Source organism: Giraffa tippelskirchi, chromosome 14, assembly GCF_054371585.1.
Source record: "Giraffa tippelskirchi isolate mGirTip1 chromosome 14, T2T-mGirTip1v1.2.pri, whole genome shotgun sequence".
Classification (NCBI taxonomy): domain Eukaryota; kingdom Metazoa; phylum Chordata; class Mammalia; order Artiodactyla; family Giraffidae; genus Giraffa; species Giraffa tippelskirchi.
In genome coordinates, this window is record NC_137288.1 from 29,236,820 (window position 1) to 29,263,163 (window position 26,344).

A 26,344-nucleotide genomic window follows, 5' to 3' on the forward strand; every position below is an offset into this window, starting at 1 on the left:
AGTTGAATAATATCTCTTTTACTTTCACCCAAAGATGACACTGGATGAGGACAAAATAGCTCTGGGCTAGGGGGTAGATATTTCAGAAAGGAAAAGTTTTAAGAAAGATGCTGATTATTTGGTATGAAAATCACAAGAATTAATTGCTACCCTGTGCTACATAATAACAGGAAAAATGACACAAAGATTCAAATCCAATCCCCATTCAGAGAAGAATTTTATATGTTGAAAGGCCTGGTATTATATATTATTTGAAATTATTCTCACATCTTAGGGACAAATCCAAGACACTTGGTACATGTTTTCATTTTTTATTTATAATACTGGTTGAATCAACTAATTTATCTAAGCTATTTTTATATGTACTTATTTTCAACATTTATTAAGTTCATGTTACTTATTATGTGAATAAATTCACTTTGCATTTTCAAAATTCTTTCTATTAAATGTACTACAAATTTTTTCCTCCATAAAACTCCAAAAGGAAGATCATAGGAAGAATAGCCAAGGTGGTTGAATAGGAAGACCCTGAATTTACCTCCTCCCACAGGCATACATAAGTCACAACTATTACAGAGACACTAGGCTTCCCTGGTAGTTCAGATGGTAAAGAATCTGCTTGCAATATGCAAGACCCAAACCTGGTTCAATCCCTGGGTCAGGAAGAACCCTTGGAGAAGGAAATGGCAACTCACTCCAGCATTCTTGCCTGGAGAATCCCATGGACAGAGGAGCCTGGTGGGCTACAGTCCATGGGGTTGCAGAGTCACACACAAATGAGCAACTAACACTTTGACCTTCACTTTTACAGAGCAGTGTTGATGAGAAATAGAAGACTAGCAGAAAAGATCTTCATAATGAAAGATATAAAGAAGAAATCACAAAATGTGAAGACTAGGAAAAGACATAGGGTATAGTCAAGATTCATATGCTTGAGTGGGCAACCCAAAACTGTCTGGGTAACTAGAGTTGCAGAAGTTCTCTCAAAGAAACAAGCAGTCTCAGGTCCCCAGTCCAGTAAGTAGTCCTGACTCAGAAAGACAAGCCTCCAGAACGTTTGACTTTGGATGCCAGTGAGTATTATTTTTAGGAGAGCCAGAAGGCGCTGGAAAAATAGACTCCATTCTTAAAGACCACAGAGAAATCCCACACATTTCAGAACCTAGAACAGAAGCAGTCATTTGAAAGGAGCCTGGTTCAGATCTTTCTGTTGACCTTGGAGAGACTCCCAGAGAGGCAAGAGTCAGCTAGAACTCACCTTAAGGACAGAGACACTGGCAGCATAATTTTGGGAGCTCATTTTACCATATGGACACTGGTGCTGGCAAGCATCTCTTTGGGACCCTCCCTCTGGCTTATTAGTACTGAGACCCAGCCCTACCCAGCAGCCAATATGTGAAGGTATTAGGACTCCTAAGACTGAGACAGGACACAGGCCCTACCACCAGCAGTCTTAAGATCATTGGCCACCTTAAGACCCCTAGAACCCACAGGCATCCTAGGACCCAGCCCTGTATACAAGAAGGCCCAAGACGTGGTTCCACATTTATTGCCGGCACTAGCCCTGGGATCCTTCCAGGGGACTAGGCTTCCCAGATGGCTCAGAGGGTAAAGAATCTGCCTGCAACATAGGAGACACAGGTTTGATCCCTGGGCCAGGAAGATCCCCTGGAAGATGAAATGGCAACCCACTCCAGTATTCTCACCTGAAAAATCCCTTGGACAGAGGAGCCTGGTAGGCTAAAGTCCCAGGGAGTCACAAAGAGTTGGACACGACTGAGCGACTAAACACCATCACCCACTGGAGGGCTGACATCAATAGTGGGGCCCTTGGGGCTTTGCAGCCAGACATTCTGGGACACAGCTCGGCCCACACTGGGCCAGTAAGGGACCTGGAACACTCTAGGTCTTAACCATTCCATCCGGTCTGCAGGCAGCAGCTCTGGGATCCCTGGATCCTGCAGCCAGATACCTTAGGACACAGTATTGCTCACCGGTGGGCCAACACCAACTTTAGGACCCCGAGGGCTCTGCACCCCGCCACTTCATGACCCAATCTTGCCTTCCAGCAGCCAGCAACCTCCACCCAAGGTGGTCCCTAAGAACCCACCAGAATGGGAGTCAGCCAACTTACCAGACTGCTCACCTTAATCAGTCTGCCACAACAGAAACAGTCCACATAGGGGCCACTGCTGGATCATTTAGGAGGACTGGGCTGCTGGGACACCTAGGACACCTTCTAAAAACAGACCATTTCTCCAAAGCTGGGAAACATACCCAAACTACCAAATACATAAAAATAAAAACAGCAATTTAGGCAGAAGAAGGTGACAAGGGAATATGTTCCAAATGAAGGAACAGGACAAAACCCGAGAGGATAAAACCCCAGAAGAAATGAGTGGAAGTTAACAATTTATCTGAGAATGGGGAGGTGGGAATTAAGTGTTATTGAAAGACCTGTGATGTCACAGCAAATAGATGATCGTGTCCACAGAATTTGTCGTCAGTCTAATCAACCACAATGTACTTGTGCAATTTGAAAGTCCATGAAACATTTTTTTTTTCTAGTTCTACTGACATTTGTGATACTATGTATAGCATTGTAGTTTACATACTTTCATAATGATAGTCTCTTGGGAATTGTGCACAGAGGTTACAGCACATTATTGAACATGTTTCTTTCCATCTTTCTTGGTTCTACCTTCCAAAACAGAAAGGAAGAAGGAAGATAAAACATTCTTAAGTTTACTACAGATATAGAGGATTCTATTTAGTGAAGTGACTAGAGTAGTCTGTTCAAAAATATTTTGTATGGATTGCCTTTATTTGAATTTATTATTCTGCCAATAACATAAAATATTACTGAAATATCTATTATTATCCATGTATGGAAATCAACTCTCTCATATATAGACAAGTCATCTACTTGGATGTCTCCAGATATCAGAAGCTTAGCATATGTAAGATAAAATATATATTCTCTAGATCACCAGCATGTTTACCTTTATCTCAATAAATTGTATTACCATTCACGTAGCTTACGTGAACTTCACCACTTACACTGCTTCCCACCCCGATGCAGTAAACAATGTAAGCTAATTTTTCCCATTACACCTCCTGAATCTGTTCATTTCTCGTCAGTTACATAGCTACTTCTAATGCAAGTCACCATCATCTCTCTCTCTTTCTACTGCACAACTATACTTCCTTTCTAATGGGTCTCCTCACTTCCATTCTTCACCTCCTGACAATCAACAGAGAAGCTCAAGTGATTTTTTTAAAACCTTTATCAGATCATTTTAACGCCCTGACCCTAAGTCGCCACGGTTTTCTATAACTCTTTCTATAAAGTCCAAATACTGAATGGTTGCCTTCAATGCCCATCAAGCTCTGGCCCTGTGCTTTCTGCAACTTTCTCTCCTTATCCTCTGCATGATGTCTCAGCAGAACCATGCCAGTTTCCCAGCCAATTGAGTCTCAGGTAAATTCAGCTCCATTCTGTTTCACTGGATGGCAGACTTGCCTCCAAAATTTGCTGGTTTTATTCTCTCACTGTTTTCATGTCTCTGGTGAATTTTCACCCCACAATCAAAGATTCTCCAATTAATTAATATAAAAAATAGTCCTCCTGTAATACTCAAGCTCCTTTTCTTGCTTTATTTTTGAAGCATTAAAACTGTCAGTGCCTAACATATTATATAATTATATGTTGTTGTTTTGCTGTTGATTAGACCATAAATTATATGATGCCAGCAATGTTTTCCCAGAGTCCATAATAGAATCTAAATAAATAAGTAAATACATATTTATTCAATGATTGAGTCAATAGATTCTAATGTGCTTATATATTAGCTAGAGTGTGATGAATGTACTGAAAGACTTTGGTCAAGTCAGAAGACCAGAAATCTATTCAGAGCTGTCTCTGTCTAAATAGGTGATGGTTTTAGAAGTTATGTTATTCCTCCAGGCCCTATTCCCTGCATCAGTATGCAGTACAGGTGTCTTGAACTACAGCAAAATGGAAATTAATGTAGGTTCCATAATAATTTCAAGACTTTGCTCCAGAAAGTCCTCACAGAACCCGCCTGTGCTCATCTTGCCATATTTACTTCTCCCATTCTAGGTATACGATATATCCTTTCTGATGCACAGTGATTTCTCATAAGGGGACACCCACCAAAGGGGATGCCATTTCTCCAGCACCCTGGTGAGAAGACAGCCCCTCAGGACTGTAGCCATCAATGTTGCTGTGCTGACAATGCCCAAAGGAAACAGTGAAATACGTTCTTCCAATTATCCCTTTCTCCTACCATAGCTCACTTACCTCACAATCAGAGAAACAAGCACATATTTTGTGCCCCCTTACGTCCCATACCAATATCATTCCTGGTTTTTCTTCCTAGTGGGATGGTGAGTCCAGAATTTCTCACTATAGCATGCATTTGATAAAAACTAGAACCTAGGATGTACATGATTGAGGCTCCAGCTGAGAATGGTGTCCAAAATAGGTGGGTGGGATCTTTGTCTCTCAAAATGTTTAAAATTTTTAATATAAAGCCGTCAAGTATGCTGTATATCTCTCAGTCTAATTCATTAATGCAAGATAAGGTAGTTTCATATTTGCATTGCTAATAACCTTCCCTCCAAGTGTGTCAACATTGTATGCTTTCCGTGTTCCTTTTTTCCCTCGCTACCCTGGTAATCATTTGCAAGGGGACTAACTTTTTAATATAGGTCTCAACACTTACATTGTTGTTTTCTTTCTCAGAATTCCTTTAAAATTTCAGGAATTTGAAATCACTTCTATTTATTTATTTAATTACAGAAGAATGTTCTTTGGCAGATGTAGTGATAAACATACTGGAAGCCACCGGAGGCAAGCACCTGCTTCTTTCTGTTTGCTTCTCTTTCACCCTGCCTGGAGAAAGAACATTCTTCCAGAGGAAAACTGGAGGTTTCTGTCAATCAAGATGTGGAAAGCATCTTTAGCAGCCTGGAGCCTCCCTCCCCCTCCCTTTGCCAGCTGGCCAGGGCCTTCCCCTGAACTTGCTCCAAGGCCTTGAAAGTTCAAGAGTACATGTTAGTCGCCACTTCCCCTCCCAAAAAGTACAAAGAAAAATGCATAATATATGATAATGGTCAAACTAGTAAGAATTAAAGTAAATGGTGTGATATAAAAAGGGTTTCAAACAGGATTAATAATTCTGCAATTTGTTATACAAAGTCAATTTTTTCCACTTGCAGAGCAAAGTTGCCCAGTGGGTTTATTGGTTCACTCATTATTAGGTATATATCACTTTTATTGTTTCACATTTTTATAGTTTATTAAAAAAAAGACATCATTCATGAATAAAACATTTTGGCTCCAGGCTGCTATGCACTGAGGTTGGTCAGAGAGATTATACCGTCCCTGATCTAAAATAATAACCAAACATACAAAGTAAAAATAGCATACTGTTAGATAACCTAGAAGCATACAGAGGGAATATTCCAAGCTACAAAGAGAGTTTATATTTCGGGGAGATTCCTCAGCATCAATCTCTTTGTCTTCCTTGTCCACTCTCTAGATAAGACCTCTCTAGAGCCAAGCATTTTCATTTCTCCTGGGTCCTTCAGTGACCATGCTTACCTTGATCTGCACTGGTTTACTGTGGCTTCTCTCCTCCTCACTCTTCATCACACAGGATGATGGTGCATCTGAGGTGCAATTCATGTGCTGCTGTGAATGAAGTGGAGACACAAACCTTGATGGATATATTTCATTTTAGCTCTTTTCAATGACTCTGCACATTTGAGAGTTCAGAGTTAAGTGTCATCAAGTCAATTAGAACTCTATGAGCAATATTTCTGCGTATTCACCCATTGATTTGGTTGGCATGCATGCTATGCTTGTCTTGTTCTGAGAGCTCCGGTGATGTCACTGGGCGGAAGGCCTAGAGATTGTGTAAGGACCCTGTGGCTATACCAGGAGAAACAGACAAGTGGGTGGTTTGGCCAATTTGCCAGGAGCTGTTAGTTCTGTGTGTCTAGATCAGGAGTTAGCCTAACCATGTTGTCCTAACCTGGCACTGCTCATTATGCTTGCAGAGGCATGATCTAGTCATGGCAAAAAAAGATGCTAGAAGAAAGTAGAAGAAAAATGGTGAGACTAAAGATATTTTCCCCAAGCTTTCTGCCTTCCAAGTTTGACAACCATATTTTCCATTCAGAGTAAATTTTCTATCACTGTTATGATAAAATTTATTTCTGAAGAAAAAATCAATAAAGTTTGATAAATTTACCTTTTCTCCATGATTTGATGAAATTGAATTAATGCATTGCTGTTACATGGCAGAAATAACACGTAAAACAAGAAGGGGACACACTTGTGACTGTAGTTGTTGCCTTTCAAACTGCTGCTTTTGCTTAGAATACGTCCTTTACCTACATATATCTAATTCTGCAGTCATTTTAGCTTTGCGGCATTGTTAATTACCATGATGATTTAATTTCTTCTTAAAAATTGGAAAACTGAAAAAAATTATGAACTCATTTAAAATTGACACTTTCAGTACTGTAAGTTAGCTCACTGTTTCAACTCATTTTACCAAATTGTTAAGTAACTAGATTTTTTAAAAAATAGTAGTTTTTTAAAAAATTATCTGTACTTGAACATGATTTTTATTTCCTCTTTTTTTGTTGTTGTTGTTGGTTATTGGAAATAAGGTAACATATGTGAAAACTTTTGGTATACTGGTAAATCAAAAGACTCCAGGAGTGTGGAAACATTATTGTTAAGAGGTAAGGATTATCATAACAGATAATAATGATTTCTCATAAACTACTAATCATGAGTTCCTTATTCCAAATTTCAGACTTAAGTTGAAGAAAGTAGGGAAAACCACTAGGCCATTCAGGTATGACCTAAATCAAATCCCTTATGATTATACAGTGGAAGTGACAAATATATTAAAAGAATTAGCTCTAATAGATAGAGTGCCTGAAGAACTATGGATGGAGATTTATGACATTGTATAGGAGGTGGTGACCAAAATCATCCCTAAGAAAAAGAAATGCAACAAGGCAAAATGTTTGCTATTACAACCATTACAAATAGAAGGCATTACAAATAGCTGAGAAAAGAGAAGCAAAAGGGAATAAGGAGAAGGAAAGATATAACCAACTGACTGCAGAGTTGCAAAGAATACCAAGGAGAGACAAGAATGATTTCTTAAGTGAACAATGTAAAGAAAAAGAGGAAAACCATAGAATGGGAAAGACTAGATTTCTTTAAGATAAGTAGGGATACCTAGGGAATGTTTCATTCAAGAAAGGCACAATAAAGGACATAAGTATTATGGACCTAACAGAAGCAGAAGAGATTAAGAAGTGGCAGGAAAATGCAGAAGAACTGTACAAATAAAGTATTAATTACCTTGATAACCATGATGGTGTTATCAGTCACCTAGAGGAAGACATCTGGAGTGCAAAGTCAAGTGGGCCTTAGGAACCATCACAATGAACAGTTAGTGGAGGTGATGGAATTCCAGCTGAGCTATTGAGAGCTTATGGTGAACAATGTCAGATTCATGATCTCCAAAGAAGAAGATTTAGCTTTGAGACCAGAAACCAGGCTTGATCGCTCAAGAGCTTTTGTGTAGCAGAATTTTATTAAAGTATAAAATGGGACAGAGAAAGCTTCTGTCATAGACATCAGAAGGGGGACAGAGAATGCCCCCTTTGCTAGTCTTAGCAAGGGAGCTATATACTTTTTTTAATTTGTTATTACAGTAAATCAAAAGAATATCTCAAGGTTGTAAAGGTCTTACCAGATCTACTCCCACAATTTACATTTTAAATTAAAATTAGGACTAACAATAGAAAGATCTTACCAGACCCACTCCCATAATACACATTTTAAGATGACAGGATTAGTCAGAAGGTTCTCAAGAAGGAGAAACATGTCCTCAAGTAGGATACATAGTTGTTATATAATCTTTGGTACAGAGTTTAAGGGAAAAAATATCCTTGAGCAAGATAAGTTGTTTTACTGTGCAATCTCAGCTCTAGGCTTAAAGAAAAAAAAAAAAACTTGTTGTCACTTTCTCTTCCTTGAGAACCCCAGACCCCACTCTCCTCCTTGGGTACCCTGGACTTCTTATCAGCATACCTAGAAATTGACTCTCTCATCATCACAATGAGCAAAGTTAGTAGAAGTGATGGAATTTCAGCTGAGATATTTCAAATCCTAAAAGATGATGCTGTTAAAGTGCTGCACTCAATATGCCACCAAATTTAGAAAAACTCAGTATTGCCCACAAGACTGGAAAAGGTCAGTTTTCATTCCAGTCTCAAAGAAGGACAATGCCAAGGAATGTTCAAACTACTGTACAACTGCATTCATCTCACACCCTAGCAAGATAATGCTCAAAATCCGTCCTTAGGCTTTAGCACTACATGAACCAATAACTTGCAGATGTACAAGCTGGATTTAGAAAAAGCAGAAGAATCACAGATCAAATTGCCAACACCCATTGGATCTTAGAAAAAGCAAAGGAATTTCAGAAAAACATCTACTTCTGCTTCACTGACTATGTTAAAGCTCTGATTGTGTGGATCATAAAAAAACTGTGTAAAATTAATAAAGAGATGGGAATACCAGATCACCTTACCTGCCTTCAAGAGACCTATGTGCACATCAAGAAGCAACAGTTATAATCTAACATGGAACCATGTGTGCTGTGTGCTGTGTGCTGTGCTTAGTTGCCCAGTCATGTCTGACTCTTTGGGACCCCATGGACTGTCCTCCGACAGGCTCCTCTGTCCATGGAGATTCTCAAGGCAAGAATACTTGTGTGGGTTGCCATGGCTTTCTCCAGGGGATCTTCCCAATCCAGGGATTGAAACGCAGGGTTCCTGCATTGCAGGTCGATTCTCTACCATCTGAGCCACCGGAAAAGCCCAATATTGAACAATGGACTGATTCAAAATTGGGAAGGAATAAATCAAGGCTCTATATTGTCACCTGCAGAAGCACAGGCAGCTGCAATGGCACACAAGAGCGGCCGAGAGGAGATACCCTCAGTCCGAGGTCAGGGGCAGCAGCTGGGAGGAGCTACCCCACATCCAAGGTAAGGAGCAGTGGCTGCACTTTGCTGGAGCAGCTGTGAAGAGATACCCCACATCCAAGGTAAGAGAAAACAAAGTAACATGGTAGGGACTGAGAGAGGGCATCAGAGGGCAGACAGACTGAAACTACAATCACAGACAATTAGCCTATCTAATTGCATGGACCACAGCCTTGTCTAAGTCAATGAAACTAAGCCATGCCATGTGGGGCCACCCATGATGGATGGGTCAAGGTAGAGAGGTCTGACAGAATGTGGTCCACTGGAGAAGGGAATGGCAAACCACTTCAGTATTCTTGCCTTGAGAACCCCATGAACAGTATGAAAAGGCAAAAAGGTAAGACACTGAACTATGAACTCCCCAGGTCGGTAGGTGCCCAATATACTACTGGAGATCAGTGGAGAAATAACTTTAGAAAGAATGAAGGGATGGAGCCAAAACAAAAACAACACCCAGTTGTGGATGGGACTGGTGATAGAAGCAAGGTCCGATGCTGTAAAGAGCAATATTGTATTGGAACCTGGAATGTTAGGTTCATGAATCAAGGCAAATTGGAAGTGCTCAAACAAGGGATGGCAAGAGTGAACATCAACATTCTAGGAATCAGCAAACTAAGATGTACTGGAATGGGTGAATTTAATTCAGATGACCATTATATCTACTACTGTGGGCAGGAATCCCTTAGAATAAGTGGAGAAGCCATCATAGTCAACAAAAGAGTCCGAAATGTATTACTCGGATGCAGTCGCAAGAACGACAGAATGATCTCTGTTCATTTCCAAGGCAAACCATTCAATATCACGGTAATCCAAGTCTATGCCCCGACCAGTAACACTGAAGAAGCTGAAGTTGAACAGTTCTATGAAGACCTACAAGACCTACTAGAACAGACACCGAAAAAAGATGTCCTTTTCATTAGAGGGGACTGGAACGCAAAAGTAGGAAGTCAAGAAACACCTGTAATAACAGGTAAATTTGGCCTTGGAGTACAGAATAAAGCAGGGCAAAGGCTAATAGAGTTTTGCCAAGAGAACGCGCTGGTCATAGCAAACACCCTCTGCCAACAACACAGGAGAGGACTGTACACATGGACATCACCAGATGGTCAACACCGAAATCAGACTGATTATATTATTTGCAGCCAAAGATGGAGAAGCTCTACACAGTCAGCAAAAACAAGAATGGGAGCTGACTGTGGCTCAGATCATGAACTCCTTATTGCCAAATTCAGACATAAACTGAAGAAACTATGGAAAACCACTAGACCACTCAGGTATGACCTAAATCAAATCCCTAACAATTATAATGTGGAAGTGAGAAATAGATTTAAGGGACTAGATATGATAGACAGAGTGCCTGATGAACTGTGGATGGAAGTTTGTGACATTAGAGACAGGGAGAAAGACCATCCCCAAGAAAAAGAAATGCAAAAAAGCAAGATGGCTGTCTGAGGAAGCCTTACAAATAGTTGTGGGAAAAAGGGAAGTGAAAAGCAAAGGAGAAAAGGAAAGATATACCCATTAGAATGCAGAGTTCCAAAGAATAGCAAGGAGAGATAAGAACGCTTTCCTCAGCGATCAATGCAAAGAAATAGAGGAAAACAACAGAATGGGAAAGACTAGAGATCTCTTCAAGAAAATTAGCGATATCAAGGGAATATTTCATGCAAAGATGGGCTCAATAAAGGACAGAAATGGTACGGACCCTACAGAAGCAGAAGATAGTAAGAAGAGGTGGCAAGAATACACAGAAGAACTGTACAAAAAAAGATCTTCACGACCCAGATAATCACGGTGGTGTGATCACTCACCTAGAGCCAGACACTCTGGAATGTGAAGTGAAGTGGGCCTTAGGAAACATCACTACGAACAAAGCTAGTGGAGGTGATGGAATTCCAGTTGAGCTATTCAAATCTTAAAAGATGACGCTGTGAAAGTGCTGCACTCAATATGCCAACAAGTTTGGAAAACTCAGCAGAGGCCACAGGACTGGAAAAGGTCAGTTTTCATTCCAATCCCAAAGAAAGACAATGGCAAAGAATGCTCAAACTACTGCACAATTGCACTCATCTCACACGCTAGTAAAGTAATGCTTAAAATCCTCCAAGCCAGGCTTCAGCAATATGTAAACTGTGAACTTCCAGATGTTCAAGCTGGTTTTAGAAAAGGCAGAGGAACCAGATATCAAATTTCCAACATTCACTGGATCATGGAAAAAGCAAGAGAGTTCCAGAAAAACATCTATTTCTGCTTTATTGACTATGCCAAAGCCTCTGACTGTGTGGATCCCAATAAACTGTGGAAAATTCTGAAAGAGATGGGAATACCAGACCACCTGACATGCCTCTTGAGAAATATGTATGCAGGTCAGGAAGCAACAGTAGAACAGAACATGGAACAACAGACTTGTTCCAAATAGGAAAAGGAGTGTGTCAAGGCTATATATTGTCACCTTGCTTATTTAACTTATATGCAGAGTACATCATGAGAAATGCTGGACTGGAGGAAGCACAAGCTGGAATCAAGATTGCTGGGAAAAATATCAATATCCTCAGATATGCATATGACAGAACCCTTATGGCAGAAAGTGAAGAAGAACTAAAGAGCCTCTTGATGAAAGTGAAAGAGGAGAATGAAAAAGTTGGCTTAAAGCTCAACATTTGGAAAAGTAAGATCATGGCATCTGGTTGCATCACTTCATGGAAAGTAGAAGGGGAAAGAGTGGAAACAGTGTCAGACTTTATTTTTTTGGGGTCTCCAAAATCACTGCAGATGGTGATTGCAGCCATGAAATTAAGACACTTACTCCTTGGAAGGAAAGATATGACCAACCTAGACAGCATATCAAAAAGCAGAGACATTACTTTTCCAATAAAGGTCCATCTAGTCAAGGCTATGGTTTTTACAGTAGTCATGTATGGATGTAAGAGGTGGACTATAAAGAAAGCTGAGTGCTGAAGAATTGATGCTTTTGAACTGTGGTGTTGGAGAAGATGTTTGAGAGTCCCTTGGACAGCAAGGAGATCCAACCAGGCCATCCTAAAGAATATCAGTCCCGAATATTTGTTGGAAGGACTGATGTTGAACCTGAAACTCCAATACTTTGGCCACCTGATGGGAAGAGCTTACTCATTTGAAAAGCCCCTGATGCTGGGAAAGATTGAAAACGGGAGGAGAAGGGGACGACAGAGGATGAGATGTGTGGATGGCATCATTGACTCAGTGGACACAGGTTTGGGTGGACTTCGGGCGTTCCTGATGGACAGGGAGGCCTGGCATGCTGCCGTCCGTGAGGTCACAAAGAATCGGACACAACTGTGTGACTGAACTGAACTGACTGATGTGCATCCAGTCAGTGATGCCATCCAACGATCTCATCCTCTGTCATCCCCTTCTTCTCCTGCCTTCAATCTTTCTCAGCATCAGAGTCTTTTCCAACGAGTCAGTTCTTCACATCAGGTGGCCAAAGTATTGTAGTTTCAGCTTCAAATTCAGTTCTTCCAATGGATATTCAGGACTGATTTCCTTTAGGATGGACTGGTTGGACTTCCTTGATGATGATGATAAATGAAACTTGCAGTCCTATGCAAGTTTAGGGAAATAGAGACATGTCTTACATAAGCAATAATATGAGTGGTGTGGACTTTTAAATGATATTCACCATTCTACTACAGCAAAATGAGCAGCATTATCTGAGCAGGTAACATGCTTAATCTCTCTCATAAAGCCTTCATTTGCACACATGCTATGAAGTAATTGATATATTGTGATCAGATTGTTTCTGATGTATAATTATTGATATCTATCACAATATGCGGAGAAGGCAATGGCACCCCACTCCAGTACTCTTGCCTAGAAAATCCCATGGATGGAGGAGCCTGGTAGGCTGCAGTCCATGGGGTCGCTAAGAGTCGGACACGACTGAGCGACTTCACTTTCACTTTTCCCTTTCATGCACTGGAGAAGGAAATGGCAACCCACTCCAGTATTCTTGCCTGGAGAATCCCAGGGACGGCGGAGCCTGGTGGGCTGCCGTTTATGGGGTCGCACAGAGTCGGACACGACTGAAGCGACTTAGCATAGCATAGCATAGCATAGGTTGGACTTCCTTGCAGTCCAAGAGACTCTCAAGAGTCTTCTGCAACACCACAGTTCAAAAGTATCAGTTCTTTGGTGCTCAGCTTTCTTTATAGTTTAACTCTCACATCCATACATGACCACTGGAAAAACCATAGCTTTGATTAGACAGACATTTGTTGAAAATGTCATGTCTCTGCTTTTTAATATGCTGTCGAGGTTGGTCATAGCTTTTCTTCCAAGGAGTAAGCATCTTTTATTTTCATGGCTGTAGTCACCATCTGCAGTGATTTTGGAGCCCCCCAAAATAAAGTTTGTCACAGTGTCCATTGTTTCCCCATCTATTTGCCATGAAGTGATGGAATCAGATGCCATGATCTTAGTTTGCGGAATGCTGAGTTTCAGCCAACTTTTTCATTCTCCTCTTTCACTTTCATCAAGAGGCTCTAGTTCTTCACTTTCTGCCATAGGGTGGTCTCATTTGCGTATCTGAGGTTATTGATATTTCTCCCAGCAATCTTGATTCCAGCTTGTGCTTCATCAAGCCCAGCATTTCTCATGATGTACCCTGCATATAAGTTAAATAAGCACGATGATAATATACAGCCTTAACATACTCCTTTCCCAATCTGGAGCCAGTCTGTTGTTCCATGTGACATTCTAACTGTTGCTTCTTGACCTGCATACAGATTTCTCAGGAAATCACTTCACTGCATCCCATCACTTCATGGCAAATAGATGGGGTAAAGTGGAAACAGTGATAGGTTTTATTTTCCTGGGTTCCAAAATCACTGTGGACAGTGACTGCAGCCATGAAATTGAAAGACATTTTATCCTTGGAAGAAAAGCTATGACAAACCTAGACAGTGTATTAAAAAGAAGAGACATCATTTTGCAACAAGGGCCATATATTCAAAGCTATAGATTTTCTATTAGTCATTTGTGGATGTGAGAGTTGGACCATAAATAAGACTGAGCACCAATGAGTTGATGCTTTCGAAATGTGGTGCTGAAGAAGACTCTTGAGAGTCCCTTAAACTGCAAGGAGATCAAGCCAGTCAATCCTAAAGGAAATTAACCCTGCATATTTTTTGAAGGATTGATGCTGAAACTGAAGCTCCAATACTTTGGTCACCTGATGGTAAGAGCTGACTCGTTGGAAAAGATCCTAATGCTGGGAACAATTGAGGTCAGGAGGAGAAGGGGGCAAGAGAGGATGAGATGTTTGGATGACATCACTTACTCAATGGACATTAGTTTGAACAAACTCTGGGAGATATTGAAGGAGAAGGAAGCCTGGAGTGGTGCAGTATATGGAGTTGCAAAGAATTGGACATGACTGAGTGACTAAACAACAACAATATTATTTCATTCCCCTCTAAGCTCAAGTTCACATCTATCCCTTTACAATTTATTGTGTGGAAGGCAACAAGATTGCTTTTAAACATATTAATTTATATTTCAAACAGGAATAAATCTAGTCAATCAATTTAATCAATCATTTGACCCCTGTCACTCATCAGATTTATGAGATACTTAACTGAATGAAATATAATAGAAATATCCAATTTTCTATTATGATGTCTGTGATATAAAAATATAATCACTAAAACTACATTTGTCCACTTTAGGATCTTACTCAGATATACAAAGCACCCCAATCAGAGAATATACACTGGAAAAAATTTGTCTTGATGTCCTGGTTAGGCTTCCTAAGAATGAGAAATCAAAATCACTGCAGATGGTGACTGAGGCCATGAAATTAAAAGACACTTGATCCTTGGAAGAAAAGTTATGACAAACCTAGACAGTATATTAAAAAGCAGAGACATTACTTACCAACAAATGTCCATCTAGTCAAAGCTACGGTTTTTCCAGCAGTCATGTGTGGATGTGAGAGTTAGACTATAAAGAAAACTGAGCTCTGAAGAATTGATGCTTTTGAACTGTGGTGTTGTCTATGACCACATCACCCTGAACGCGCCCGATCTCATCTGAACTGTGGTGTTGGAGAAGACTCTTGAGAGGCCTTTGGACTGCAAGGTGATCAAACCAGCCCATCCTAAAGGTAATCAGTCCTGAATATTCATTGGAAGGACTAATACTGAAGCTGAAACTCCAATACTTTGGCCATCTGATGCAAATAACTGACTCATTGGGAAAGACCCTGAAGCTGGGAAAGATGGAAGGCAGGAGGAAAAGGGAATGACAGAGCATGAGACAGTTGGATGACATCACTGACTCAATAGACATGAGTTTGAGCAATCTCTGGGAGGTGGTGTTGGACAGGGAAGTCTGGTATGTTGCAGTCCATGGGGTTGCAAAGAGTCGGACATGACTGAGTGAACTGAACTGAGAATGAGAAAACAAAAGCACAGTTTTTCATAACTGTAGATAATACACAGCCTATTGGGTTCCCTGGTGGCTCAGATGGTAAGGAATCTGCCTGCAATGCAGGAGACCTGGTTCAGTTCCTGGGTTGTGAAGGTCCCCTGGAGAGCAAAATAGCAACCATCTCCATTATTTTGGCCTGGAGAATTCCATGGACTGTAAACTTTCACTTTCCACTATTCTTGCCTGGGAAATCCCATGGACAGAGGAGTCTGTTGGGCAACAATCCATGGGTTTGCAAAGAGTTGAACACAGCTGAGCGACTAAGAGTTTATTGGACAGCCATCATGTGTAATGGGGTCATTTTGCAGAACGTACCAATTTGCAATACTTATGATAAAGAAGAAGCTTAACCAGAACATAACATAAGGGAGCCCCTAGACTTTTCTACTGTATTCCTGATGAGGTAGAGCCTGAAGCGTGCCTTGGAGAAGAGTTAAATGGGCATCTTATGCAGAGACAGCTGTTAGCATCAGCAATATGTTATAAATGTGATCTGTCAAAACCGTCCCTGAAGAAGAAAAACTTAAAGACCCAACAGATTCTCAAATGTCTAGAAATATGATTTTCTGTTTCAACTTCAAAATAATCCCTTGGCTTCTTCAGAGAATGCATATAGATTTCCCTAAAAGTTTTATTTTTTCAGAGCATCCCAGAATAAAATATGTTTTTGCTCTATAGGGCTACTTTATATCCTTTTCTCAACATTAAAGTTTTTAATTTATTTCACAGTTTGTTGAGTTATGTATAATTAGGGTAATATTGATATTTTGGTAAACAAAGGTTGTTACTGATAAAATATAGTGAAAAGCATAAAACGGATATATCAGGTCATATATAACTCAGTTGAGCTTTTGGAAAAATATACATCTTTGCATCATTGTAAAATAACATAATATATTGTCTGCATTTTTTATTTGCAAGGATTTTACATTAGAGTTACACTTAAAAGATACAGGAAGTGTGTCTGAAATTTTTGGGTTCATATTCAGCACATGCAGGAAATATAAGAAAGTAATTTTTTGAGAGTATAGATGGAAACAAATCAATTATATCTTATTTCCAACTCTAATGTATAAAATAAATAGAGCTTTATAGTGAAAAAGAAGGTGAAAATAGTATTGTAAACAGTCTTATGTGAGACGAAATTCCTTTCTGTTTGTAACAAATAAGTATAGGCATTTATGAAGAAGATGAAGGGCTGTAAAAATGTTGTTCAAATAATAAAAATGTTATTCAAATAATCAGACATGTACATCAGCCATATAATAGGACACACAAAAGATGCAGCTTATTAATGCTTTTCATTAGTTGTGAGTCACTTAAAATTGGAAAATTCAGATAAGGTCAAGTCATGAGATTGGTTTCTTCCCCTCTCCCCCAAGTTAGATATATAAGGCTTATTATATTATTATACATGCACATATATACATGTGTGTGTTTCTATTCAATATCAGATACTCAGAATAATATACTCAAAATTTCAATTTCTTCACAAATACATAAGCACACACACACACACACACACACACATATAATATACTTAAGAGACTTGTCAAAGAATATTCGTTCTATTATTACTTATTAAAAGTTATTAATGGGCTGCCTTTCTGGGTGCCTGATGTCCTCTGCCGGAATTCAGAAGTCGTTTTGTAGAATTTGTTCAGCGTTCAATTGTTCTTTCGATGAATTTGTAGGGGAGAAAGTGGTCTCCCCATCCTATTCCTCTGCCATCTTAGGACTGCCTCGTCATTAAAAGTTAGAAACAACTAATTGTTGTTAATCAGAAACTAAGTTGTGTACAATTATTTGCAACCCCATGGACTGTAGCCTGCCATGCCCCTCTATTCTCCACTGTCTCCTGGAGTTTGCTCAAATTCATGTCCATTGAGTTAGTGATGCTATCTAACCATTTCATCTTCTGCCACCCCCTTTTCCTTTTGCTTTCAATCCTTCCTGTCATCAGGGTCTTTTCGAATGAGTTGGCTCTTCCAATCAAGTGGCCAAAATATTGGATCTTCAGCTTCACAATGCGTCCTTCCAATGAATATTCAGGGTTGATTTCCATTATGACTGACTGATTTGATCTCCTTGCTGTCCTGGCAACCCACTCCAGTATTCTTGCCTGGAGAATTTCATAGACAGAGAAGACTGGCAGGCTAGTCCATGGGGTTGCAAAGAGTGGGCCGTGACTGAGCAACTTTTACTTTCACACTTTCACTTGCTGTCCAAGGATCTCTCAAGAGTCTTCTCCAGCACCACAATTCAAAAGCATCAATTCTTTGGCACTCATCCTGCTTTATGGCCAAACAGTCACATCCATACATGACTACTAGAAAAAAAAAAAAACAAAACAAAACATAGCTTTGACTATACGGAAATTTGCAGGCAAAGTGATGTTGCTGCTTTTTAATACAAAGTCTGTTTTATTCACAGCTTCTCTTTCAGGGAGCACAGCTCAGTTAGTTAAGAATCCGCCTGCAATGCAGGAAACCCTGGTTCCATTCGTGGGTCAGGAAAATCCCCTGGAGAAGGAATAGGCTACCCACCCCAGTATTCTTGGGCTTCCTTTGTGGCTCAGCTGGTAAAGAATCTGCCTGAAATGCAGGAGACCTGGGCTGGGAAGATCCCCTGGAGAAGGGACAGGCTACCCACTCCAGTATTCTGGCCTGGAGAATACCATGGACTGTAGTCATGGGGTCCCAAAGAGCTCGGACACGACTGAACAATTTTCACTTTCACGAGGAGCAAGCATCTTTTAATTTCATGGCTGCAGTCACCATTAGCACTGATTTTGGAGCCCAAGACACTAAAATCTGTCACTGTTTCCATTGTTTCCCCATTTGTTTGTCATGAAGTGATGGGACTAGATGCCATTATCTTAGTTTTTTTGAATGTTCAGTTTTAAACCAGCTTTTTCACTCTCTTTTTTTTCACCCTTATCAAGAGCCTCTTTAGTTCCTTTTCACTTTCTACCATTAGAGTCATACCATCTGCATATCTGAGGTTGCTATTTTTCCTGGAAATCTGCATTCCAGCTTGTTAGTCATCCAGGTGGCATTTCATATGATGTACTCTGCATAAGTTAAATAAGCAGGTGACATACACAGTCTTGATGTATTCCTTCCCCAGTTTTGAACCAGTCATTTGTTTATGTCCAGTTCTAACTTTTGTTGCTTGACCTACGTACAGGATTCTCAGGAGACAGGTAAAACAATGTTGTACTCCTGTTTCCTTAGGAATTTTTACAGTTTGTGTATCCACCCAGTCAAAACTTTTGTATAGTCAGTGAAGCAGAAGTAGATATTTTTCTGGAAGTCCCATGCTTGTTCCATGATCCAGTGATTTATGGTGCCTCTGCCTCTTCAAAATTCAGATTGTACATCTGGAATTTCTCAGTTCACATATTGCAAAAGCCTAGCTTGGAAGATTCTGAGCAAAACTGTACTAGCTTGTGAGGTGAGCTAAACTGTACAGTAGCTGGAACATTTCTTTGGCATTGCCCTTCTTTGGGACTGGGATGAAAACTGACCTTTTCCAGTCCTGTGGCCACTGCTGAGTTTTCCAAATTTGCTGGCATATTGAGTTCAGCATTTTCACTGCATTATCTTTTAGGATTTGAAATAGCTCAACTAGAATTCCATCACCTCTACTAGCTTTGTTCGTAGTGATGCCTCCTAAGGTCCACTTGACTTCACACTCTGGGACTCTGGCCTTAGGCGAGTAACCACACTATCATGGTTATATGGGTCATTAAGATCGTTCTTGTATACTTTTTCTGAGTATTCTTGCCACCTTTTCTTAATATCTTCTGCTTCTGTTAGATCCTTACTGCTTCTGTCCTTTATCATGCCCTTCTTTGTATGAAATGTTCCCATGATATCTCAGATTTTCTGGAAGAGATCTCTAGTCTTTTCCATTTATTGTGTTCCTCTCTTTCCTTGCATTGTTCACTTAAGAAGGGTTTATTATCTCTCCTTGCTATTCTCTGGAAATCTGCATTCATTTGGATATATCTTTCCCTTTCCCTCACTTTTTACATCTCTTCTTTTTTCACCTGTTTGTAAAGCCACCTCAGACAACCACTTTTCCTTTTTGTTTATATTTTTCTTTGGGATGGTTTTGATCACTGCATTCTGTACAATGTTATGAACTTCCATTCATATTTCTACAGGCACTCTATCTACCAGTTCTAATCTCTTGAATCTATTCTTCACCTCCAGTGTGTATTTCTAAGGGGCTTGATTTAGGTCATATCTGAATGGCCTAGTAGTTTTCCCTACGTTCTTTAATTTACGCCTGAATTTTGCAATAGGAGCTCATGATGTGAGGCACTGTCTGATCCAGGTCTTATTCTTCCTGATTTAAATAGCATTAAATAAGGGATCAGGAACATAGGATCTTATGATACCTATGTTCTTTGTCTGTAAGGAGTACAATCAATCTGATTTCAGTATTGACCATCTAGTGATGTCTGTGTGTAGAGTCGTCTTACTGTGTTGTTAGAAAAGGATATTTGCTATGACCAGCTTATTCTCTTTCCAAAACTCTGTTAGCCTTTCCTTGCTTCATTTTGTATTCTGAGACCAAACCAGAGATCAAATTGTCAACATCCGTTGGATCATTAAAAAAGCAAGAGAATTTCAGAAAAACATCTACTTTGCTTTACTGACTATGCCAAAGCCTTTGACTGTGTAGATCACAACGAACTGTTGAAAATTCTTAAAGATATGGGAATACTAGACCACCTGACCTGCCTCCTGAGAAAACTGTATGCAGGTCAGGAAGCAACAGTTAGAACTGGACATGGAACAACAGACTGGTTCCAAACTGGGAAAGGAGTACTTCAAGGCTATATATTGTCACCTTGCTTATTTAACTTATATGGAGAATACATTATGAGAAATGCTGGGCTGGGTGAAGCACAAGCTGGAATCAAGATTGCCAGGAGAAATAGCAATAACCTCAGATATGCAGGTCACCACCCTTATGTCAGAAAGTGAAGAAGAACTAAACATTCTCTTGATGAAAGTGAAACAAGCGAGTGAAAAAGTTTGCTTAAAACTCAACATTCAGAAAACTAAGATCATGGCATCTGGTCCCATCACTTCATGGCAAATAGATGAGGAAACAATGGAAACAATGGAAACAATGTCAGATGCTATTTTTTGCACTCCAAAATTACTGCAGATGTTGACTGCAGCCATGAAATTAAAAGAAACTAGCTCCTTGGAAGAAAAGTTATGACCAACCCAGATAGCGTATTAAAAGTAGAGACATTACTTTTCCAACAAAAGTCTGTCTAGTCAAAGCTATGGTTTGTCCAGTAGTCATGTATGGATGGCAGAGTTGTATTATAAAGAAAACTGAGCTCCAAAGAACTGATGCTTTTGAACTGTGGTGTTGGAGAAGACTCTTGAGAGTCCCTTGGCCTGCAAGGAGATCAAACCAGTCAATCCTAAAGGAAATCATTCCTGATTATTCATTGGAAGCACTGATGCTGAAGCTGAAGCTCCAATACTTTGGCCACCTGATGTGATGAACTGACTCATTTGAAAAGACCCTGATACTGGGAAAGATTAAAGGCGAGAGGAGAAGGGGACGACAGAGGATGAGATGTTGGATGGCATCACCAACTCAATGGAGATGAGTTTCAGTAAACTCAGGGAGTCGGTGATGGACAGGGAGCTCTGGTGTGCTGCATTCCATGGGATCTCAAAGAGTCGGACACGACTGAGCGACTGAACTGAACTGGCCAAACTTGCTTGTTATTTTGGGTGTCTCTTGAATTCTTACCTTTATATTCCAATTCTCTGTGGTGAAAAAGACATCTCTTTTTGGTGTTAGGTCTAGAAGGTGCTGTAGGTCTTCATGCTGCTGCTGCTAAGTCACCTCAGTCGTGTCCGACTCTGTCTGACCCCACAGACAGTAGCCTACCAGGCTCCCCCGTCGCTGGGACTCTTCAGGCAAGAACACTGGAGTGGGTTGCCATTTCCTTCTCCAATGCATGAAAGTGAAAAGTGAAAGTGAAGTCACTTAGTCGTGTCCGACTTGTAGCAACCCCATGGACTGCAGCCTACCAGGCTCCTCCATCCATGGGATTTTCCAGGCAAGAGTACTGGAGTGGGGTGCCATTGCCTTCTCTGGTAGGTCTTCATAGAACCAGTCAAATTCAGCATTTTGGGCAACAGTGTTTGGGACACAGACTTGGATTGCTGTGATGTTGAATGTTTTGCCCTGGTAATGAACCAAGATCATTCTATTTTTGAGGCTACACCCAAACATTGCTTTTTGGACCCTTCTGTTGACTATGAATGCACTTATTTTCATCTAAGGATTTATGCCCACTGTACCAACTTAAGTAGTCTTTAATAAGGCATCAGGAACATGGAGTTTTATGAAATCTATGAGATAATATATTTCATCAAGATTTTCACTTTAAAGAATAAGAGTATAGGGCATAGCTCATGATATAAAATGACATGAAAAAATATAATTGAAATCTGTGTATGAACTGGTACAATTTTAAGTAAATGCATAGAAATGCCTGAAATCATAGGACATTTATAGCATTACTTATAAGTAATTCTCTAGAATGATGAGATATTATGTAAATTTTATCCTCTCATTTCGTCTAAGTTTACATTTTACAAAATCTCATTCTGCAAATATAGATTATATTTCTTATTATAAAAACAAAATGCCAAGTTTTGTAGAATTTATTTTCTATTAAAGGCTTCTGAAAAGAAAAAAAAAGTAAAAAGCAACAAAAAAAAATCCCAGAACAATATCTATTTATGAATCTATATATTTAAACATACCTATATCTATTCATCTATGTACTTGTTTATCTATCTATCATTTTAAGTGATGCATAACATAAAAATAGTAAATTAAACTTAAATGGTGGATGTGGCTGGGTGAGGATGGGGTTAGTTAGTCTAGATAGTAAAGATAAAAATGTTGGGTTAACATTTGATATAAAGATGAATGAAGCAAGGAAGTAAAGAATAAGAAGGATTGAGAGAAGAATATTTGAAGCAGCAGAAATAGAAGCAAAAGGCTTTAACATGGAATCCAGTTTAGCAATCTCAAAAAAGGAAGAAAAAAAAAAATATATATAGATTGCTTTGCAGACCTAAGACATTATAAAAATAGGTAAAATAAGATTATGAGCATCTTCTAGGTTATGTTAAGAAATTTGAGGTTACTTCTCATCATTTGATAAATAAATGGTGGAATTTTAGTAAGTAGTATTTTGCTATAATTTATATGTCTTACAGATAATTGGTTTTATTGTATAGAGAACAAATATTAAAAGGGAAAGTTTCAAAAACATGAATAAAATTAAGACATCACAGAAAATTAGAATGGAAAAGATATGGGAAGATAATTGTTTAAACTAAGGTAGAAGTATTGGAAGCGGCAAAAATTCCCGAGGTTTGGAACAAATTTGAGTATATTTCATATGGGACATGAGGGAATAGCTGGTGAAATAATTAACAATAACAAGTATATTTTTGTCTAAGTGCCAGAGTTAATGATTTATTTACTGCCATGGAAAACACTGGGAAGTATAGGATGGAGTAGGTTAAGAAAAATCTAGAATATTAGATATGTTAACCTAATATCAGAGAATATATTGAAATATTTAAGTTTGAAACTTAAAAAAGAGATTGAAGCTGAAAAAATATAAATTTTGGAGTAAGAAACATATACATGGAACTTAGAAGAAACATTGAAAATGGAAAGAAATTTAGGGCATTCACCACTAAATGCTGATTTTGCTACAGAGAGAAGATATTCTGGAACTAGCCAGAATAATAAAATTTGCTGAACAATGTCAGTGAAACAATGAGAAATATGTCTGTATCTAGAAATAAAAATAAATTTTGACCTAACCTTAAATCATCAACATCTGAAAACCATATTACACAGGCATGCTATTGAGTGAAATCACAACCTAGCATAAGTGCAAATCGTGCTCCCAAATTTCACTTATTCTAATAACATGGTAATTACAGTATATCCATAGAGTAAATCACCTAGTTATTGATATCCTTTGGAATAAAGTAATCTAGCAATTTCCTCTCAATGATGACAGCATATTGCAGGTTTTCAGAGAAGTAACATGATTTTTATCACGTATCTCCCCCTAACCCAATATCTTAATTGACATCTCTTTTCTATCCTTCTATTCTCTTCCCTGGGGTTCCCTGGTAGCTCAACTGGTAAAAGAATCCACCTGCAATGCAGGAGACTCCAGTTCAATTCCTGGGTTGGGAAGATCCACTAAAGAAGGGATAGGCTACTTACTGCAATATTCTTGGGTTTCCCTGGTGGCTCAGGAAGCTTCCACAAGCCTCTTATCATTGTACATCAGAGGGCAGATAGATTGGAAACCACAGTTACAGAAAATTAACCAAACTAATCACTTAGATCACAGCCTTGTCTAACCCAATGAAACTATGAGCCATGCCATGTAGGGCCACCCGAGAGAGACAGGTCATGTTGGAGACTTCTGACAAAACATGATGCACTGGAGAAGGGTATGGCAAACCACTTCAGTATTCTTGCCGTGAGAACCCCATGAACATTATGAAAAGGCAAACATATATGGCACTGAAAGATGAACTCCCCAGGTCAGTAGGTGTCCAATATACTTCTGGAGTAAGGTGGAGAAATAGCTCCAGAAAGAATGAAGAGGCTGAGCCAAAGTGGAGACAATAGCCAGTTGTGGATGTGACTGGTGATGGAAGAAAAGTCTGATGTTGTAAAGAACAATATTGCATAAGAACCTGGAATATTAGGTCCGTTAATCAAGGTAAATTGGAAGTGGTCAAAGAGGAGATGGCCAGAGTGAACGTCGGCATTTTAGGAATCAGTGAACTAAAAAGGACTGGGATGGGCAAACTTAATTCAGATAACCATTATATCCGCTACTATGGGCAAGAATCTCTTAGAAGAAGTGGAGTAGTCTTCATAGTCAACAAAAGAGTCTGAAATACAGTACTTCGGTACAATTTCAAACTTATTTCCAAGGCAAAACATTCAGTATCACAGTAATCCATGCCTATGCTCCAACCAAGAATGCCAAAGAAGCTGAAGTTGAATGGTTCTATAAAGACCTACAAGACCTTCTAGAACTAACACCAAAAAAAAGATGTTCTTTTCATCATAGGAAAATGGAATGCAGAAGTAGGAAGTCAAGAGATATCTAGAGTAACAAGCAAGTTTGGCCTTGGAATACAAACTGAAGCAAGGCAAAGGCTAACAGAGTTTTACCAAGAGAATGCACTGGTCATAGCAAACACCCTCTTCCAACAATACAAGAGATAACTCTACATATGGACATCACCAGATGGTTAATAACAAAATCAAATTGAGTATATTCTTTGCACCCAAAGATGGAGAAGCTCTATACACTCAGCAAAAACAAGACCAGGAGCTGACTGAGAATCAGATCATGAACTCCTTATTGCAAAATTCAGACTTAAATTGAAGAAAGTAGGGAAAACCACTAGACCATTCAGGTCTGACCTACATCAAATCCCTTATGATTATACAGTGGCCGGCTGGAAGAAACACAAGCTGGAATCAAGATTGCCGGGAGAAATATCAATAACCTCAGATATGTGGATGACACCACCCTTATGGCAGAAAGTGAAGAAGAACTAAAGAGCCTCTTGATGAAGGTGAAGGAGGAAAGTGAAAAAGTTGGCTTAAAGCTCAACGTTCAGAAAACTAAGATCATGGCATCTGATCCCATCACTCCATGGGAAATAGATGGGGAAACAGTGGAAACAGTGTCAGACTTTACTTTTTTGGGCTCCAGAATCACTGCTGATGGTGACTGCAGCCATGAAATTAAAAGACGCTTACTCCTTGGAAGGAAGGTTATGGCCAACCTAGATAGCATGTTTAAAAGCAGAGACATTACTTTGCCAACAAAAGTCCGTCTAGTCAAGACTATGGTTTTTCCAGTGGTCATGTATGGATGTGAAAGTTGGACGGTGAAGAAAGCTGAGCGCCGCAGAATTGATGCTTTTGAACTGTGGTATTGGAGAAGACTCTTGAGAGTTTCTTGGACTGCAAGGAGATCCAATCAATCCATCCTAAAAGAGATCAATCCTGGGTGTTCATTGGAAGGACTGATGTTGAAGCTGAAGCTCCAATACTTTGGCCACCTCATGCGAAGGGTTGACTCATTGGAAAAGACCCTAATGCTGGGTAGGATTGGGGGCGGGAGGAGAAGGGGACGACAGAGGATGAGATGGTTGGATGGCATCACCGACTCGATGAACATGGGTTTGGGTAGACTCCGGGAGTTGGTGATGGACAGAGAGGCCTGGCGTGCTGCAATTCATGGGGTCGCAGAGAGTCGGACACGACTGAGCGACTGAGCTGAACTGAGGGACTGTCTGAAAATGGATAAATTTCAGAATGGAAATAATTCTGGAAAAACCTGTCCCCAAATTTGTATAGATCTCTGCCTAACTACATAAATGAGTTTTAATTTACAGATCCACAGAAGAGAAACAAGCGCCCTTGCAGAAATTACATCTAAAATAACTGAATATGGACTTTAGCTACTATCACAAGGATGAAAGTTACAGGTTTAGGTGCAGCTAAGTTCAGTTCAGTTCAGTTCAGTCTCTCAGTTGTGCTGACTCTTTGTGACCACATGGACTGCAGCACATCAGGCCTCCCTGTCTATCACCAACTCCCTGAGTTTACTCAAACTCATGTCTATTGAGTTGGTGATGCCA

The 26,344-nt window shown here is 39.6% G+C and overlaps 1 long non-coding RNA gene across 1 annotated transcript in view; it reads right to left on the reverse strand.

The window, feature by feature from the left end:
* Positions 1–24,671, reverse strand: part of LOC145534224 (uncharacterized) — a 33,675-nt gene extending 9,004 nt beyond the window's left edge. The window contains exons 1-2 of the long non-coding RNA XR_014074358.1: positions 21,372–24,671; positions 5,630–5,716 (exon numbers count right to left, since the gene is read on the reverse strand). This is a non-coding gene — a long non-coding RNA (uncharacterized LOC145534224). The remainder of the gene's footprint in view (positions 1–5,629; positions 5,717–21,371) is intronic.
* Between the last annotated feature and the right edge of the window lie 1,673 nt (positions 24,672–26,344).